General features: G+C 45.4%; 1 long non-coding RNA gene across 2 annotated transcripts; it reads right to left on the bottom strand.

Annotated features, from left to right (window-relative positions):
• Positions 1-7230: 7230 nt before the first annotated feature.
• On the bottom strand, positions 7231-13944 carry LOC118206867. Of its 2 annotated transcripts, none has more exons than XR_004761259.1 (3): positions 13846-13944; positions 9011-9147; positions 7231-8442 (listed from the first exon to the last, which is right to left on the bottom strand). It is a non-coding gene; the product is annotated as an uncharacterized LOC118206867 (long non-coding RNA). The 2 variants fall into 2 exon arrangements; XR_004761260.1 differs by lacking the exon at positions 13846-13944 and adding an exon at positions 9665-9786.
• Between the last annotated feature and the right edge of the window lie 1729 nt (positions 13945-15673).

Genomic DNA, 15673 nt, shown 5'->3' with positions numbered 1-15673 from the left:
TGCAGCATTGTGGAATAGCTTTCGCTACCAGCTGCACTCTTTTCTGTTCCAGCTACATTTTTTCCAATGATACTGTTTTTTTTTTTTTCTGTGACTACAATGGTGGAAGAGATACAGCGTTTGAGCTCAACGTCAGCGTGCAAACATCAAGAGTGTCGCTGGGAATGAACAGCATCCACAAGGGCGACGCTACTGAATTTGCTGCTTGGACGCCGATCTTATGTTTTGCTAGATCATTCCGCGTTCACACACGCATGGAGAGGCTGCAGGAGATGGCGGCTCGCGTCAGCCTCGTTTAGAGACCGCTTCTTCTCTCTCTAGTCATCCCCGCTGGAGTCGCACAGCTAAGCGACAGGTCACACGGGGGACAGCTAATGCCGTCCAAACGCATCAGCGCATCGACGCGAAAGTCTTTAACAAGTTTGCGGCGCGTTCCGCTGACAGCGCCGTCTTCGTCGCGCTCCGCGCTCGAGCCTACGACAGGGAAATCCTCTTAAGATCATCGCAGATTGAGATATGTCAGTTAATTGATTTAATGTTTCCCCTCCCTCCCTGTCAGCTAGGAATAAGGGACGCTACCGTGGAGCCATTCGCACATCCATCAACCGCTCGGAGTAGACGAAGCGATTCGGAGTAGGCCCCAGAGCTTTGCTCGTAAGCGAAAGGGGTTATGGGAAAGGGCTCTTAAATTCTAATTCACGTCGAGCGGGACGCCGGGAGCAGCGAGCAAGGCGACGCTTTTGCATAACTCCATATTCACTGTCTGCCAGTCAGTGCACGGCATGCGCCGCCCAGCATTCGGGCGTATCTGTCACAGGCTACTCGCGCAGCGCAGTTGTAAAATTGGTAGCGGGTTCATTGTAATTGCAGGGCACGGAAGGCCACGGGCCTGGCAGATTAAAAAATGACACCCGCGCGGCGCATAAGTAATATGTTAGATTAGTGTGTCACGGTCAGAGTCATGCAGTCCCCTCCCCTTTCATTTTTACTCATTGCAGGCCTAACTGGCACGTTGACCTATTCCATTACACCTCTGAAATGAGCAATATTCATTCAGTTTATTCACGGAGCTGGTGCAGTTTCTTAGATTAACTGAGCTGAATTTGATGGTTAGATATATATTGATTCACATCACATAATTCCTCAAGAGTTACCGTGCTTGGCCAATAAACCAACCCTCTAGACGGGCGGATAAAGTTAAACAAAGAAGATTTTTTTTGTGTGCATGATATTGATTTGACATGATCATTGACTGATTTTTATAGTCATCACCTCGTTGGCTGGATGATAGTGAAAAATCAATGCAACACAAAAGGGGCAGTAGACGTTATCATCACTACAATGCTTCAGCTAGGATACGCGTTAGGAAACAGAGAAATAAACAACATAAATCTCTGCACAAGGGGTGCAAGTGGTCCCACGGTCCCCTGGTAATGTTTAAACATGGAAATTTAGTGTTCTAGAATGCTCAGAACACGTTTGTGTTCCTGGTCGGGGAATACCGCTGGCCAGACCTGGCATTGTTACTCATGTGAACGAGGTGAATACATTTATGTTCTGATCTACATTGTAAGTCACTCTGGATGAGAGCGTCTGCTGAATATAATGTGATGTAATGCACGTATTCATTAAGAACTGTGTTTTTTTATGGTCAGCGTGTGCAAACATGGGGGAGCAGAGCGGTTGTAGGTGGGGGTCATCCTGTACAACTTTTCACTGGATTTAAAAAAATTTTTTTTTTACAAACTTCAATTACAACAGTGCTAATCCTCCCGATTTAAGAAACAGCAAAGCGTTGCTGTAATAGAAATTGCAAATGATTCCTTAATGCAGAGCTAATCTGTGTAATTCCCCAGCTCCCCCTGCAGTGCATTATTAATGGCTAAAGTGGAGGTTGATGAGTGCAGTAGCCTCTCCTGGCTAATGCGTTCATTTCTCATTGTTAGCCATCTGTCTGAAAAGAAAAAGCATTCGCGGAGAGGAAACAGGCCCCACTGAGAATACAACATCGTTGAAGAGTGTTTATATTAGACATGACGACGGAGTCTAATCCTCACCCCCCCATCCGCCCCCCCCGCCCGGCCTCATCCAGCACAAACATTTCTTTCCCATGCTGATTGTTCTCACTTTTATTATTTATATTTTATGCATTTCCTTAGCAACTCCTTAATCCAAGAGATGCTTAGTGTGTGATTTATTTATTTTTTCACACATTATCGCTCGACACAGCCACATTTGCTGGTGCATTTCAGGCAAAGATACTTTTAATTACTGTCAAATAGCAGCTCAGGTGGGGCTCTAACTCGCCACAACCTATTTCAGTTCCTTAACCAGTATGTTAAACTGTTGGTGTTATTTTGTTGCCCTTTTTATGCAACCATGAAATTATCGTGTGTGAATAAAATATCCCTCACAAGGGGGAACTTTTTATCATTTAGAGATTATTCCTTCATTATTTAATTTAAATTTCTACTGTCAATCAGTATTCTCTAACTGGATAATAGATTATTTGCAGCTACCTAAAAAAAACATCAAACAAGCAATTAAATAAATAAATGAGATATTAAAAAAAAACGCTAATGTTGTCAAATGGGACCCCCGTGAAACTACGATAAGAGTCCTTTCTGCTCTCCCAAATTATCTCCCTGACTTGGGCTAATTGCTGCTGGATGTCCTCTTAGCTAACTGTGAAAAGCTGTGTCTAATTAGCACAACATTCATCATGCATTAGTGTGTTATCACAAGGTTAACTTATCAGTAGGAGCGCAGCAGCAGCAGCTGGAGACGCCATAAACCTGCATTGCTCCAGGGCCGCCACAAGGGGGAGAGCTTGTCCCTTTGTAGTTTACAAGAAACGTAACTCCTCTATTCTCCTTCGTTGGGATTTAAAACAGTCTATTTGAAGGTGGATTTTGTTCATCGGAAAAGTAAGTAAAATGATTAAGCAATGGTATTGTACAGCTATTCATGAGCTGTCATCCAGTAATGCAGCTAAAAAAATGTAAAAACATTTATTGAGGAGTAACAGTATATCTGTTATTTAACATTTTTTTGTCAGGTTCTTAGATGGTTTTCTTGTATAACTAAAAGGTATGCCTCGCTTTACTTGTGTATAGGATTCAGGCCTAAGCATGATGTGTGTCCCATAGTTGGCTTTAGATTTTCACAGTGACTTGGATGCATCGTGTCTGTGCAAAGCAATTGCGCGGTCGCTGATGCAGCTGACACAGCAGTAATAAAGACTGACTGAACAGTGATTGCTTCTATAGTGTTCCGCCAGTGGGATGTGCATCTATTTCAATCAAGTCGGTTCCGCGTTCCGCGTGTGCTCCGCGCTCAGTGTTTCGTGGAAGACAAACAACATGCAAAGAATCGCTTGATATCCATTAGGCCTCACTCAAGACGACGCTTGGACCTTTAAAAGCCTTTTTGAGTTTGGCTCTTGTGGGTGAGGCCAAATCAAAAGTGTGGTCATTTTTTTTTTTTTTTACTAGTGCTTGTCACAGCAGAGATATGTATAGCGGCCACAGTTATGCCAAATGCAATTGGGCTGCATGAAAATGTGCAGAGGGCCACAGGCCAAACCGGTCTGTTTTTTTTAATTGTATTTTTTTTGTTGTTGTTGCTGAGATTCACTAACAGGAACCCAGTTGCGTGCAGTTCCTTCCCGTCTTCCTCCTCCCCTCATCTAAATTCCGCACGTGCAGAAGACCCGCACCTCCACTCCCTCCGCCAAATTCACTCATTTGTCAAAGAGTCTCGGAGATCACAGGCTGAACAAATCCCCAGCGCCTCCCGCTGGAAATCAAAGACGGGAGAACAGAGAGCCGCCGCGCAGCCTCGGCCCGCTCCGTTTAGAAGCGCGCCAGCGTTCTGAAGGCCCCGAGTGTGCCCTTTCAAAACGCCTGTTTAGCCCGGGCGCGAAAGATTACAGGCACATAAAATCACACGCGCCGTAGTACTGGGTTTCATAACCGTCCTCTGATATGTAATTACGCTTTTAATTTAACTTTTAATTTGAAACCTGATTTTTTTTTTTTTTAAATACTAGGAACAAAGAATGTTCTGGTAGGGGAATGAGCAGGTTGTTATTTTCAGTCCAAGGCATGTTTCTCAAGCAGCTAAAATCATGGAGCAGTCATAAAAATAATAATACTAATGGAAATAACACATGATAAATAACAAAAGAAAAAAAAGGAAGAAGGATGCTAATGAACTTCAACCAGTTCCTCAACAGGCATTGTTTTTCTTTTTTGGGGGGGAGGAGGGGAGGGGGCTCTAATGATATTTCAACACTGCCTTTGAAAAATAGCTGAGCAGAGCCAAAACCTAAATTGCTTTTTACATTTAAAACCCATTATGTATTAGTCCAAGTTTTTAAATGGTCTTTTCTAATGAAATGCAGTCAGTTATGCTTTACGGTTGGGAAATATGCAGTCTTGCCAGTTAATTCTGTGAGAGAGAAAAAAAAAGTGATGGAACAAGTGGTAATCGGATGTAATACAATGGTATGACAGGCTCACTCATCACCACAAACCTGTCTCTGGGCTCTGGTTACACGGTTTCAGTTAAATACGAATCTTGATCATAGCCATAGCGTCATAGCGGCATTAGCGCACGATGCGCTATTTGGTGGAGAATGCGGGCATCTGGTCCCTGGACCGAACCGGACGACGGAGGAACGATAAGCCGCATTCTCGCGCAGCCCAGAAATGAGCCGCGCGGAGAGAGAGAGAGAGAGAGGCCTGTTTGATAGCGGCTGCTTGTTGTTTTGATGTGTTAAATAGCTGGCCTTCAACACCCCAGTCAATCGCTGAGTGAGGCACTGTGTAGCCAAGGGCAGGCACCGATAGCCAGATGGAGGAAGTCAGTGGAGCTTTGCGGGTCCTTCTGAGTCTTAGCGTAAATGCTAACGTGTGCTACGTGGCTGTATTCCATGACTTGGTACTGCTTGATTGCATTCACCTGTGAGTTCTTCCCTCAAATTAAATACTTTATCGCAAACACCATTCATAATTTATTTTTTTTTCTCTTTTGATGAAACATCTGTAAAATACTCTTATCTGTCTTGTAGCAAGTAGCAATTCACTGAACTGTTTTTGGTGTGTACGATATTCCCTAGAAATCTTTGACAACTGGTAGCAGATTGTCAGATCCTCAATGGCAGGTTTCATCCTCGATGCATTATTAATGGGATCTTGTCTTCAGGCACAGAATGCAGTAATTTCAGCCCTCCTTGGTGACTGCTGTTCAGGTGTGTGCTATTTGAAAGGGCTTGGAGCCAAACTTATTAATTTTTCCTTATGATATGTCTTCTTTAAAGCCTTGTAGTTTTTTTTTTCCCGCAAATATGGCAATTGGACTGCATAAAGCTTTCGTAACCATTCATTACATTCTCTGCAGTAGAACATAGCAGTTGTTTCTTGTAACAAAACCCCTGGAATTTTTTTTTTTTTAATGCAGCGCACACATAGACTTGCTTTGACTGAACGTCAGGCTGAAGGTCTCTCTCCAGCTCTCTCCAGTGAACCCAGCGAACCGAAGGCCTCTCTCTCCTCCCCTGCTCGGGTTTGCAGTGTTGGGGTTTCTTTGAGTCATCATGGCCACGGTTCCTCCCTTTGTGCGAATCCTGCAGACCGTGTCGAGCACGCTGTCGTGCTCCAGTCACTCGACACCGGCGAACAGGAGGACTGGCCGCGTAGCCCTCTTGTGTGTCCACCCCGGGCGCTTGTGTGCATGACAGGGCAGGCATTTTTTTTTTTTTTTTGGGCCGTGTTTATTATTATTATTTTTTTTTTCCTCTTTTCTTTTTTTCTTTCTTTTTCTCGAGAACGCTCCCAAGCCTACAAAGGCCGACGCTGACTAATCTGCAAACAATCCGCTCCGCCGTCGAGCCCCTGCTGCACGGGAAGGAGCGGGCGGGGGGGGGGGGGGCCTTAAGCCGTGACATTAACGAACAGAGAGAGAGATAAGATAGGGATTGTTATCGCGCGCTTGGAACTGGGGCGCGGGAGATAGCAGATAAGCGCCTTTTGAAGCGCGCTGCCAGATCTGCCGTCTACGGAAGCCAGGCGCTGTTAGCCTTGGCTAAGGGGGGGGCAGAGCGCACAGCGTTTTCTGTTATAGCCGGTCGTCTCCAAGCATCTGCTACCACTTTGGAGCGGCATGCATGCGTAATGTTCCCAAAAAACGCCAGGAGTCCAGCAGAAAGCACCGCAGCTACGCTGCGGCGCGTTCAGATTTCAGAAAAAAGATCTTACATTTGTGCGCAAAAAAAAGTCAGGGAATGGTTCTCCGTCGTATCCATTATGCATGTACTTTTATATGCGGTACCCTCCAATATTGTGGGCACCCTCGAGAAAGATTATGTTACATGAGAGATTTTGGTCTCATCTGGCCATAAAAGCTGGTTCCCATCAAAGTTCCAAAGCTGAAGATTGATGTTTCCCATAGGCATTGATAAAAGCTTACCATAGTCCTTATGGACTAACCATCAAGGGGAGAAAGCAAGTGAGGTTCGCCAAGACTTCATTGAAGTGGTGACACTCTGGAAACGTTCCCCTTAGCCACCACAAGTGGAGTTCTGTACCAGCTTAGGTATCCCTGTCTAGACCTTCACACTACTGGTTTGGAGTACACAGGAATTAGTGTATGGTAGCTTATTCCTCCATCAGACCACTGCACAGAAAACCTTTATAATCTTTCAAGAAAACTTGGCCCTGTTGCAGAGCACACCTTCTGCCAAACGCTTGAAGACAGAAGGACATGTCAGCCCTAATATTTTCATATTAAATAAATGTCTCCCTCAAACAGAGACTAGATGGTGCAGCAGTGCGTCTCTCCCGAAGCTGAAATGAAACCTACGCCTACGGCTTCTGCGTCGCGGCTATCGATCCTCTCGGTCCTGCCAGCGAACCGCGGGAGAACAGCGAGGCCTCACGCGCTTGTCCGACCCGCCTAATGTGGGCAGCGCCGCCTCCTCCTCGCGGGCCGGACCGCTGACGCGCGAGCCGCCCTGACCCGGCCGTTCTCGAGTCGCGGAACTGGCGGCGGCGCAGAAACGGACGGCCGGCCGGAGACGAGGCTGCGATGACGTCTCGATCTCCCCGAGCCGCCGTGACTCACCGTCTGCCAGATTGTGACCTATCGTTTATGGACTGTTTGGCTGTAGCGTCTTTCCAAGATTTAAAAAAACAAACAAAAAAAAAAAAAACGGTTGGCTGTCATCACCCCAGATGGTGAACGACAGTGTGTTGATTTAGTCTCCTGCATGCTGATGGAAGGAAGGAAGCCTTCATATGCAGGAAGCAAAGGTTCCTTTCAGAGTTATTTCTCCATTTCTGCCAAGGTTGATATTTTTCTGTGGGTTTAAAGACAAACAATTGTGCCCAATTGCCTTTCTGAATAATGACTACAAGCATGAGTGCTTAGTCACCTATCCATGTCACTTTAGCATTATTGTTCTCAGTCACGAATGATACATTTATCAATGTCCATGGACTTACTTTCAAAACTAACTTTTATAATATGGTATAATATGATTTAATAATATAATAATGTGGTCTGCCTTTAGCTTTGCAGTTACCTTTAGGAGTGGTTTGCTGAGGAGTCAAGTGTTTTCTTTTTCTTTTTTTAAAATTTGCCATCTGCAATCCAAATTTGGAATGTACAATTTCCAAACTAAGTACAAGCGTGCTCAAATATCACCCCCCTGCAGCCTGCTAAGGAGAGTTCTCCAAAACACACAGTGCCAGCCAGCTGCTTCTTTTCACACCGCACCCACTAGCCGTGCACACACAGAGCGGGGGCGGAGGAGACCCAATCATACGGTTACCCCCGAGAGCAAGCCACGGGTGTTCGGAAAGCCAACGGGGGTCACTAGAGCAAGGAACAGTGCCATCCCCACTGACTGAATCCTTCCCATAAATCTCTTGGGCAACGGAAAGGCAATTGTGCGCCGCCCAGGGCAGGGCTGGCGGCCACAGTAGGCACTGGCGTGAGCCAAATCCGATCCGAGACGATGGCACTCATCACTTCGGTCCAAAACATGGATTGGAATACACACAAGATGGCCCTAATGAACGATTATAATTGTGAAACATGGATGGGGCAGAAATGTATAATCAGGGCATGAGAGGCTGATCCTAAAATGAAAGACATGTCCTAAGACCAGGCTGTGATTGAATGGACAAACAAAGTAGGTGGAATTGTTGACACCAACGTCGATCTTGTTGGAAAAGAATTAGCATGAAAAGTCTAGTCACGGCGCAGCGCACTCTGGAGAAACGGTAAATGTGCGGTGAGCTCATCCTTTAAGCTCACGTTGTGACTAAATCCGTACACCCAGTCTTCTTCTGGCGGTAATATTCGAGGGCGTCTGAGTGTATTTCAAATCCCAGGGCTCCCCACTCATCTTCTGGCTGACGAGCATATTTTTCCGGCCTGAAAATAAAAGCATGAAAATCTAGCATACAAACAAACTAAGAAATAAGCCTCAGCCTACAAGTACAAACTGTCATTTCCAAAAGCGACATAAAGAAAATATATTTTTTTTAAAAACTCTGAATTTTCCATTTACAAGGGTGTCACAAAATGGAAGTAGCCATTAACATCATACAACACCCTCTTAAATGTCATGGTTAACCGTTGGCTTGAATTTTACATGCATGAAAACATTTCAGTATCAAATGCAACATATGTGTTAATAGCCAATCAGTGAAAATTGTTCAGGTAAATGTATTCCAATGCACAGTGAAGAGAATTTCAGGCCATTTTGATTCACAGACCATGGAAAAATCACATAACTCAAAATGGCCTTTAACACAGAAACCATCTGCAACTCTTATTTCACTGTGTGTGGTAGGGTTGGTTTCTAAGGAAGAAAATCTAAATCTTATAGCTTGTCCTGAAAAAAAAAAATGCAATCGCACACCTTTTTTTTTCACTCAGTAAGCATCGGATTCTGCTAGCGACTGGAACAATCTAATTCTGGACTGTTATAATCACATACCTGCTCGTACGATGACCGGCTGTGCCCGGGGACCACAGTAGCTCAGCTACCTTCTTCTTAACAAGCTCACAGATCCGCCTGAACAGTTCAGCAGCAGTGCTAACCCAGGAGACATGCTAAAATAGCTCAACCAAAACCTGAAAGCAAAACTCATTTTGTAAATATAGATGAATTAATCAGACTAATTTATACTTTTGCGGTGCACAAGTCTTCTGTGTGACTGAGACATTTGTAATGGAATTAATTCCACTGATTTCATTATGTTAAATTTAGACAGACACTTATCCACAACAACTTACTCAGATTCCATTTTTTCAACATACTATTATACAACTGGATATCTCAAGGCAATTCAAGGTATGTGCTCTTCACATTTTCACACTCATGGGGATAATAATAGTAATAATAATAATAATAATAATAATAATAATAGTAGTAGCAGTAGTCATAGTTTTAGGTTTAGCATAAAAAGGAGGCAAACCAGGGTAAAATAATTATTTGAAATATTTTAACCTTGCAGATTACAGACAACAGTAAAAACTCAATCTTTGATACAGATCAGAACACCACTCCTCTTTTGTTATAGCCTACATTTTGGTCAGTAAAGTGCTTTAAAACCCTAAGGGATCCACGGGAGAATTTTTGAAATCTCACCGGCGTCGCGAGAGTTAAAGTGTCCCGTTTCAGAAATGCGTTTTGACCCAGGCCTGGAAGGACTGTGACATGACAGACGTGACACCTGACGACTTCCCTCCCGTCGCGTCCCCGTCCTGCTGTTTCCCTTCTCAAACTGTCAACGGGAGCGGCCAAACTGTTCGGGGAGCGCACGCGCGGCTACGGTCGTGGCACTCCGCTTCAACGGTTTTCTGACTGATTCTGGCTCGCGCCTCCGCGAATGCAGAACAGCCGCGCTGTGAAAAATGCTAATAAAAGACGCTCTGTCATCGCCCGAATTGAAAACAAAAGCGCTTTTAAAAAAATAAGTAAATAAATAAATGAGTATTATGCTGAATGGAATTTGGTTAATCACAAAGCAGATTGGCAAACAAGAATGGGTGTGAACAAAGTTTTATGGGGATAATTTAAAAAAAAAATATTTTTGTTCAGGAGCACATAAGGGGCTGTCAACAGAGGCGATGTCTGTAGTTTATGGGTATGTCTTTTTTTAAAGGTCAGCAGTATGTAAATAGTGCACACATGTCCATATAGTGCTGTAGAGCATGTGAATGTGATCACTTCATATACAGTCTCTGGATTCCTGTCTGAAATGACAGAAGAATCAGAGGCAGTTTGGTTTCCTGTTCTGGAGAAACACAGGCATAGTTTTTTTTTTGTCAACTTCAAAGAATATAAAAAGAACCAGATGTACCTGTTGACTCATCCAAATAGCGTAATTCTGCAGACAGACATTATTTCCTGTCAAATGTGTCCTTTTGACAATCATCAGTCCAGACAATCTGAAAAAATGTCATTTATTCAGCAGCTCTGCAGAGATCTTATCTTTTTTTCTCTCCCAAAAAAGCCTCTATTACAAAATTCTTTCATAATTCTGAACATAATTCATGGACCTGCGTCAGTGCATTAAAAATATCCAACATCCACTGTTGATATGCCAAAATGAGATGCCACATATCTGTGGAAGTCAAATGACATGACGTGTTTATGCATATATATATATAGCCTTCTGGAAGGGGCAAGCCATCACTCTCATCCTAACCCTCGTGGAAAAAAAAGCCTTCCATGTCAATCCATGCCAAACATCTCTGAAGTGATTCCACCAATGAGGCAGGCATGGTGCTTGGCAGAGCTTGGGAGGGATACAGTCATGACAAGTTGCGTGTTTAAATAAACCTCACTCCTGGCCCCCTCAAACAAGCTGTGTTGTCACCAGCTGGTGAATACCCCCCTCTCTCTCCCCCCCCCCCCCCCTTCACTTCATATACTGAGACACATTTGATAAATGTAAACGTCTCCACAGCTAATTGTGCCCGGCTGGATGTAGCAAGATGGACGGCCCATGTACGGGTACGAGCTGCTTTGCTCTCTGCTTGCCTCCCCTCCCACCACCCCTCAAGGGCAGCCTTCAACCTCCCAAAACACCCCCCCCCCCAACTCCCCCCCTCTCTCCTTGGCCACACAAAGCACAGGGCAACCAAGGGCACCACGCCAGTTCTGGGCCCCAGTTTGGCAAGACCCTGCCAGGCCGGACACACCCAGCCGCATAAACGCTATTCATTGATATATATTTATATATGTATGTTTTTTTTCTGACCGGCTTGTGTACATAAAGCTGCCAGTGTGAGCGCCGAGCGTGCGGTCTCCCTCTAAACCGGGGGAAAAGAAAATGAATGAAAGAGGGGAGATTATTTTGGCTCCCCCGGTGGGTCTTCTCTCTCTCCCTCCCTCCATCCCTCCCTCCGTAGCGCCGGTGTTTTCGCTCGAATGACGATCTCTCCCTCGAGCCGACCGGCCCGCCCGCCCGCCCGCCCGCCGGCCCGCCGGCCCGCCGCGCGGCCTCTCCCTCTCCCGGTGGTGGTGGCGGCGCGAGATTGCCGGCATTTTTTGCCGTCGGGTCGGAGGTGTAAAGACATTAGACAGCACTTTGTCGCCGCGATCAGGAATTCCCGCTATCTGCCTCCCTCTCTGGCCCCGGGGCCCTTTCGCCGCGGGCCCGCCTGGATAACCTCAGCTCCTGTGCCGCTGACTCCAGACTCTATAAAAAGATTAGAGAATCAAACGATGAAAGCAGCCCTCCTTTTTAGGACGTGTAACTGTGTAAGCAGATTCCCCCCCCCCCCCCACCCACCCACCCCCACCCCCCGACTGCTGAGACCTTCGCTTTTAGAAGAGCCATAAATCAGACGCTCCTCTTCCTCCCAGCGTTGTCGACCCGCTGATCCTGTCATCAGACCCGAAGTAATTTTACACGGTCCCTACAAACATATTGCGTGATTTTGATTTATTATTTACCAAGTAATAAAAAAAAAAAAAACCAACAACCTGAGCGTGCAATTTTGTGTTTACCGAAGTGCCCAAAGTGCAGAAATTATTTCCTAGAATTAATTTATTATTTATTAAGTAATAAAAAAAATCTATAAAAAAACACAGCGTCTGACACAGTGCCAAAAAAATTAAGGGAACATGGAGAAAGCAAGATCACGTTCCGTCTGGGTGTCCTCCAGCGACGTCTGTCTTCAAAAACCAGTTTTCGGAGGGCAATCTGTCGACTTCTTGCTCTGAAGAGTTGGCACGACACCTCCCTCCCTCCCTCTCTGCCTCCCTCCGCCTCCTTCTGCTCACCCCCTCCCGGGTTCAAATGGAGCGAGCTCAACACAGATGCACGCACGGCCCCCCCCCCCCCCCCCACACCCCCCCCCCCCCCCCCACCCCCGGTGAAAACGGGTTCTGATTCGCAGCGGAACCCTCCCAAATCGCACTGCCCAGGGGTGCCCAGAGCAATTCAAATGTGATCATCGGGCTTCCAGTCTCATTACCAATCTCCATTTCAAAACACATTCCAAATGGGAACTAATGCATTAGCCCTTGCCGGGGGAAGGCCTGGGGAACGGCAAAATAGCTGCTTAAAAACGTTTCATACACATTGCATCAGAAAAGCGAGAGAAAGAGAGAGAGAGAGGAAAAAGAAGAAGGAGGGAAAAAAAACAAAAAAAACAAGGGGGCCTTGGAAGGAACTATTCATTTGCTACTTGCCTTATTAGTTTGGCAGTCTTATTAGCCGCCTTTGTGTTAAATGGAGCCCCTCGGGCGCCGCTTCCGACTATAACCGACTGCGCTGTTCTTTGTTCCGGAGAGAATGTGCATTGAGCCCTCTGGACGGGTCTGCAGAGCCGAACTCCAGCTGAAACCCTGCGCATTTGTTTTCCAGCTGCAGTGTTGTTTTGGTTCGGTGTTAATGATCCTTTTTTTTTTTTTTTTTTTTTTTACCTAAGAGGTGAAACCGGTTAATGTGATTAAAACAAAAAGTGCTTGTGTGTGTGTGTGTGTGTGAGAGAGAGAGAGAGAGAGAGAGAGAGAGAGAGAGAGCATGCAAATGTTTTTATGAGTAAAATACAATAGCCGTATGCAAACACGTATGCAAAATGGTGCCCTGGCTATAGTCTAAGTGTGGATGCAGGCGAGGGATGCTAACTGAAAAAATGACTACAGAGATTACACAGCTTTCAATGAAAGACCAAGCAGCACTTTAACCCTCTATCAGAAAGCCAAAAAATGAATTGGCTGAGATTATGTTGTTGGTGTCTTGGGAAATTAAGCTGCTCATGCGTAAGTTCAAAATGAATGAGAGCAAATTAGCATAAACTGCAGCGCTAAACTATAAAAAAATATAGCCTCACATGGATTCCCAGAATGCACATTACTCTATGTATATATTTCATTGATTTATGCATAATGCACACTGTGTTATGAGCAGCCTACTTGTTTTCCCTTCACTGAAGACCTATGAATAAGTACAGAGACAAAAGTGGAATAAATCGAATGATGTCATTTTAAGTGGGTTTTAACACTGCTGATAGATCCAGCATCCAGATATGTAGATGTTATCTTAATTTTCTATTGCCTACTTGCTCTGTCTCAATATCTGTGAAATGACAAAACTTGTCCTTCCCTTCCCCGCTTTAGATGGTTTACATATGATAAAAAATAATAATACGCTTGAGGAAACGATGCCTTAGCCCTCTAAGGAGTCCTACTTTGGGGTTTAATGTTCTTAGGAGACATCCTGAAAAGACCACAGAGCAGCAAAACACACAAATACCAGATTTTGCACCACCTCTTGCACCAGATTCGTTGTTAAACTTAAAAAGCATACATACCGGGAGGAAAAGATCGTGAAATCCATTCTTCAGGAATCGTAAGGCCTGACGCCGTCTATAGAGGTCTTCGTTTCAAAATGGCCGCCTGAAAACCACCGAAGGAGGTCGACTACTGTAAGAAAAACAAAACCAAGCTAATTTCTTTGGCTGCTGTGAGCCCTGTATGCAGCTAAACTTAGCTAAACTGCACCAATAGCAAACATCTGTAAGCTATATTGGTTAAGCATCTTACATGGTTTGTGGAAGGTAAAATAGATCATAGCAGTTCAAGCCCTCATTGCGAGACACGGCTATGGCAAGTTAGCTAATAAATTGGTTGGCTTGCAACGTTAGTGTTTAAACGAAATAGAATACAATATTATATGTCTTGCACATGAATTTAGTGGTGATCAGGAGGATGTTATTTGGAAATAAATGACCAAATAATAAATAAATAAATATATAAAACAATTGTTAGCCTATGATGCTGAAAACAGACAAGTGTTCATAAACAACTGCCTCCAACAACATCCATAAGCCGAGCCATTGACGTGCCCTTAAATCACCAAATTGCGATTCTGTCACGGGTCTACCTGAAGCTACACCAAGAAAAACGCAGATATCTTAAAACGTATTGCTTTGTGAGAGAACTTCGGTTCGGGAGCCGTGTCAGCCCTGAAAATGGCGAGATTAAGGTGACACAACGGGCATGTGTATTTCGCCACCGTGGCAATTAAAAGCCCAGAGTGTTCCGCTTTAAAGAGGTCTGAGGTTTCGGGCGGCGCCAGAGACTGAGTGATTACAAATAAAAGCGCACTGTGGCGAAGTGAGGCACGCGCGTTAACAGATGTGCCTGTCTGAGCAGTGCGTGGCTCAATTTCAGCTCCCCTAAATTGAAACGGATCGTAATTTAAGTCCTCCCAGTACACCGGGCATTTTCTGGCAGGCAGTCTTTTCCAGGAGCTCCTTAAAACCCCGTCGCTTGCAAGTCTGCCAGACGGCAAAGGGCATTGATTTTCAATAACACCTTTAATGCGCCCGCGACGGTTTGATCAGAGCTGTCATTACGCTCGGATGCCGGGGATGGGATTCGTGTGACTCGCGGCAAACGAGATCGCGAGTCGCGACATTATAAGGATGAATTGGTCCGTCTGGGGGGACCAGGCGGAGGCAGACCGATGGCTCGGTGACGCCGGTCAATACGGCCGATGCGGCAACCGCCCCCCCCCCCTTCCCCACGCCTCGGACAGCTCTGTAGTGCCTCCTGGGCTTATTAGAGAAACGGATGAGAGGACGGGACTTGAAAGAGGGAGCCTCTCTCTCTCTCTCTCTCTCTCTCCTCACGGCCGATAGTCTGCCTCCGAGGCGTCGCTCCTGTTAATGAGCCCAGACCGCAGGTCAATACACCGCTTGCCTCGCAGTCAATAACACTTACCTGCAACACAAACACTCAGAACCTGCTTTCGTACAAAATCCATGTCCTATTAGTTCCTCCCAACCCCCACCCCCCCCTCCTCTTTTCTGAATCCCATTGATCTGGAGGAAGGTTCTCCTGTTTAATGCGGAAGGGATGCGAGATGTGTAAACCTCATGCTGTAGCGTTTTAATGACAAAATTTAAACCGGTGAACCGGTGACATTTCCCCACACCAGCAGCCTCAGCTCAAATGAGAGGTCCCCCCTCATTCATATAATAGCCTACGGTCTGTATTACAACAGTCCAGAGGTGGTCACATGGAACCAGCCTCTGCCTTTAACTGTAAGCTCTTCCTGTAGCTCTCCCCAGAAGAGAAATGTCAGCCTGTCTGTACAATAAAATGGTTGAAATATTATTAGCATCGTAGCTTCTT

The sequence above is a fragment of the Anguilla anguilla genome, chromosome 10 (assembly GCF_013347855.1).
Source record: "Anguilla anguilla isolate fAngAng1 chromosome 10, fAngAng1.pri, whole genome shotgun sequence".
In the NCBI taxonomy this organism is placed as follows: Eukaryota; Metazoa; Chordata; class Actinopteri; order Anguilliformes; family Anguillidae; genus Anguilla; species Anguilla anguilla.
The sequence above is the reverse complement of the archived record's forward strand: the minus strand, read 5'-3'. Positions and strand labels throughout refer to the sequence as shown.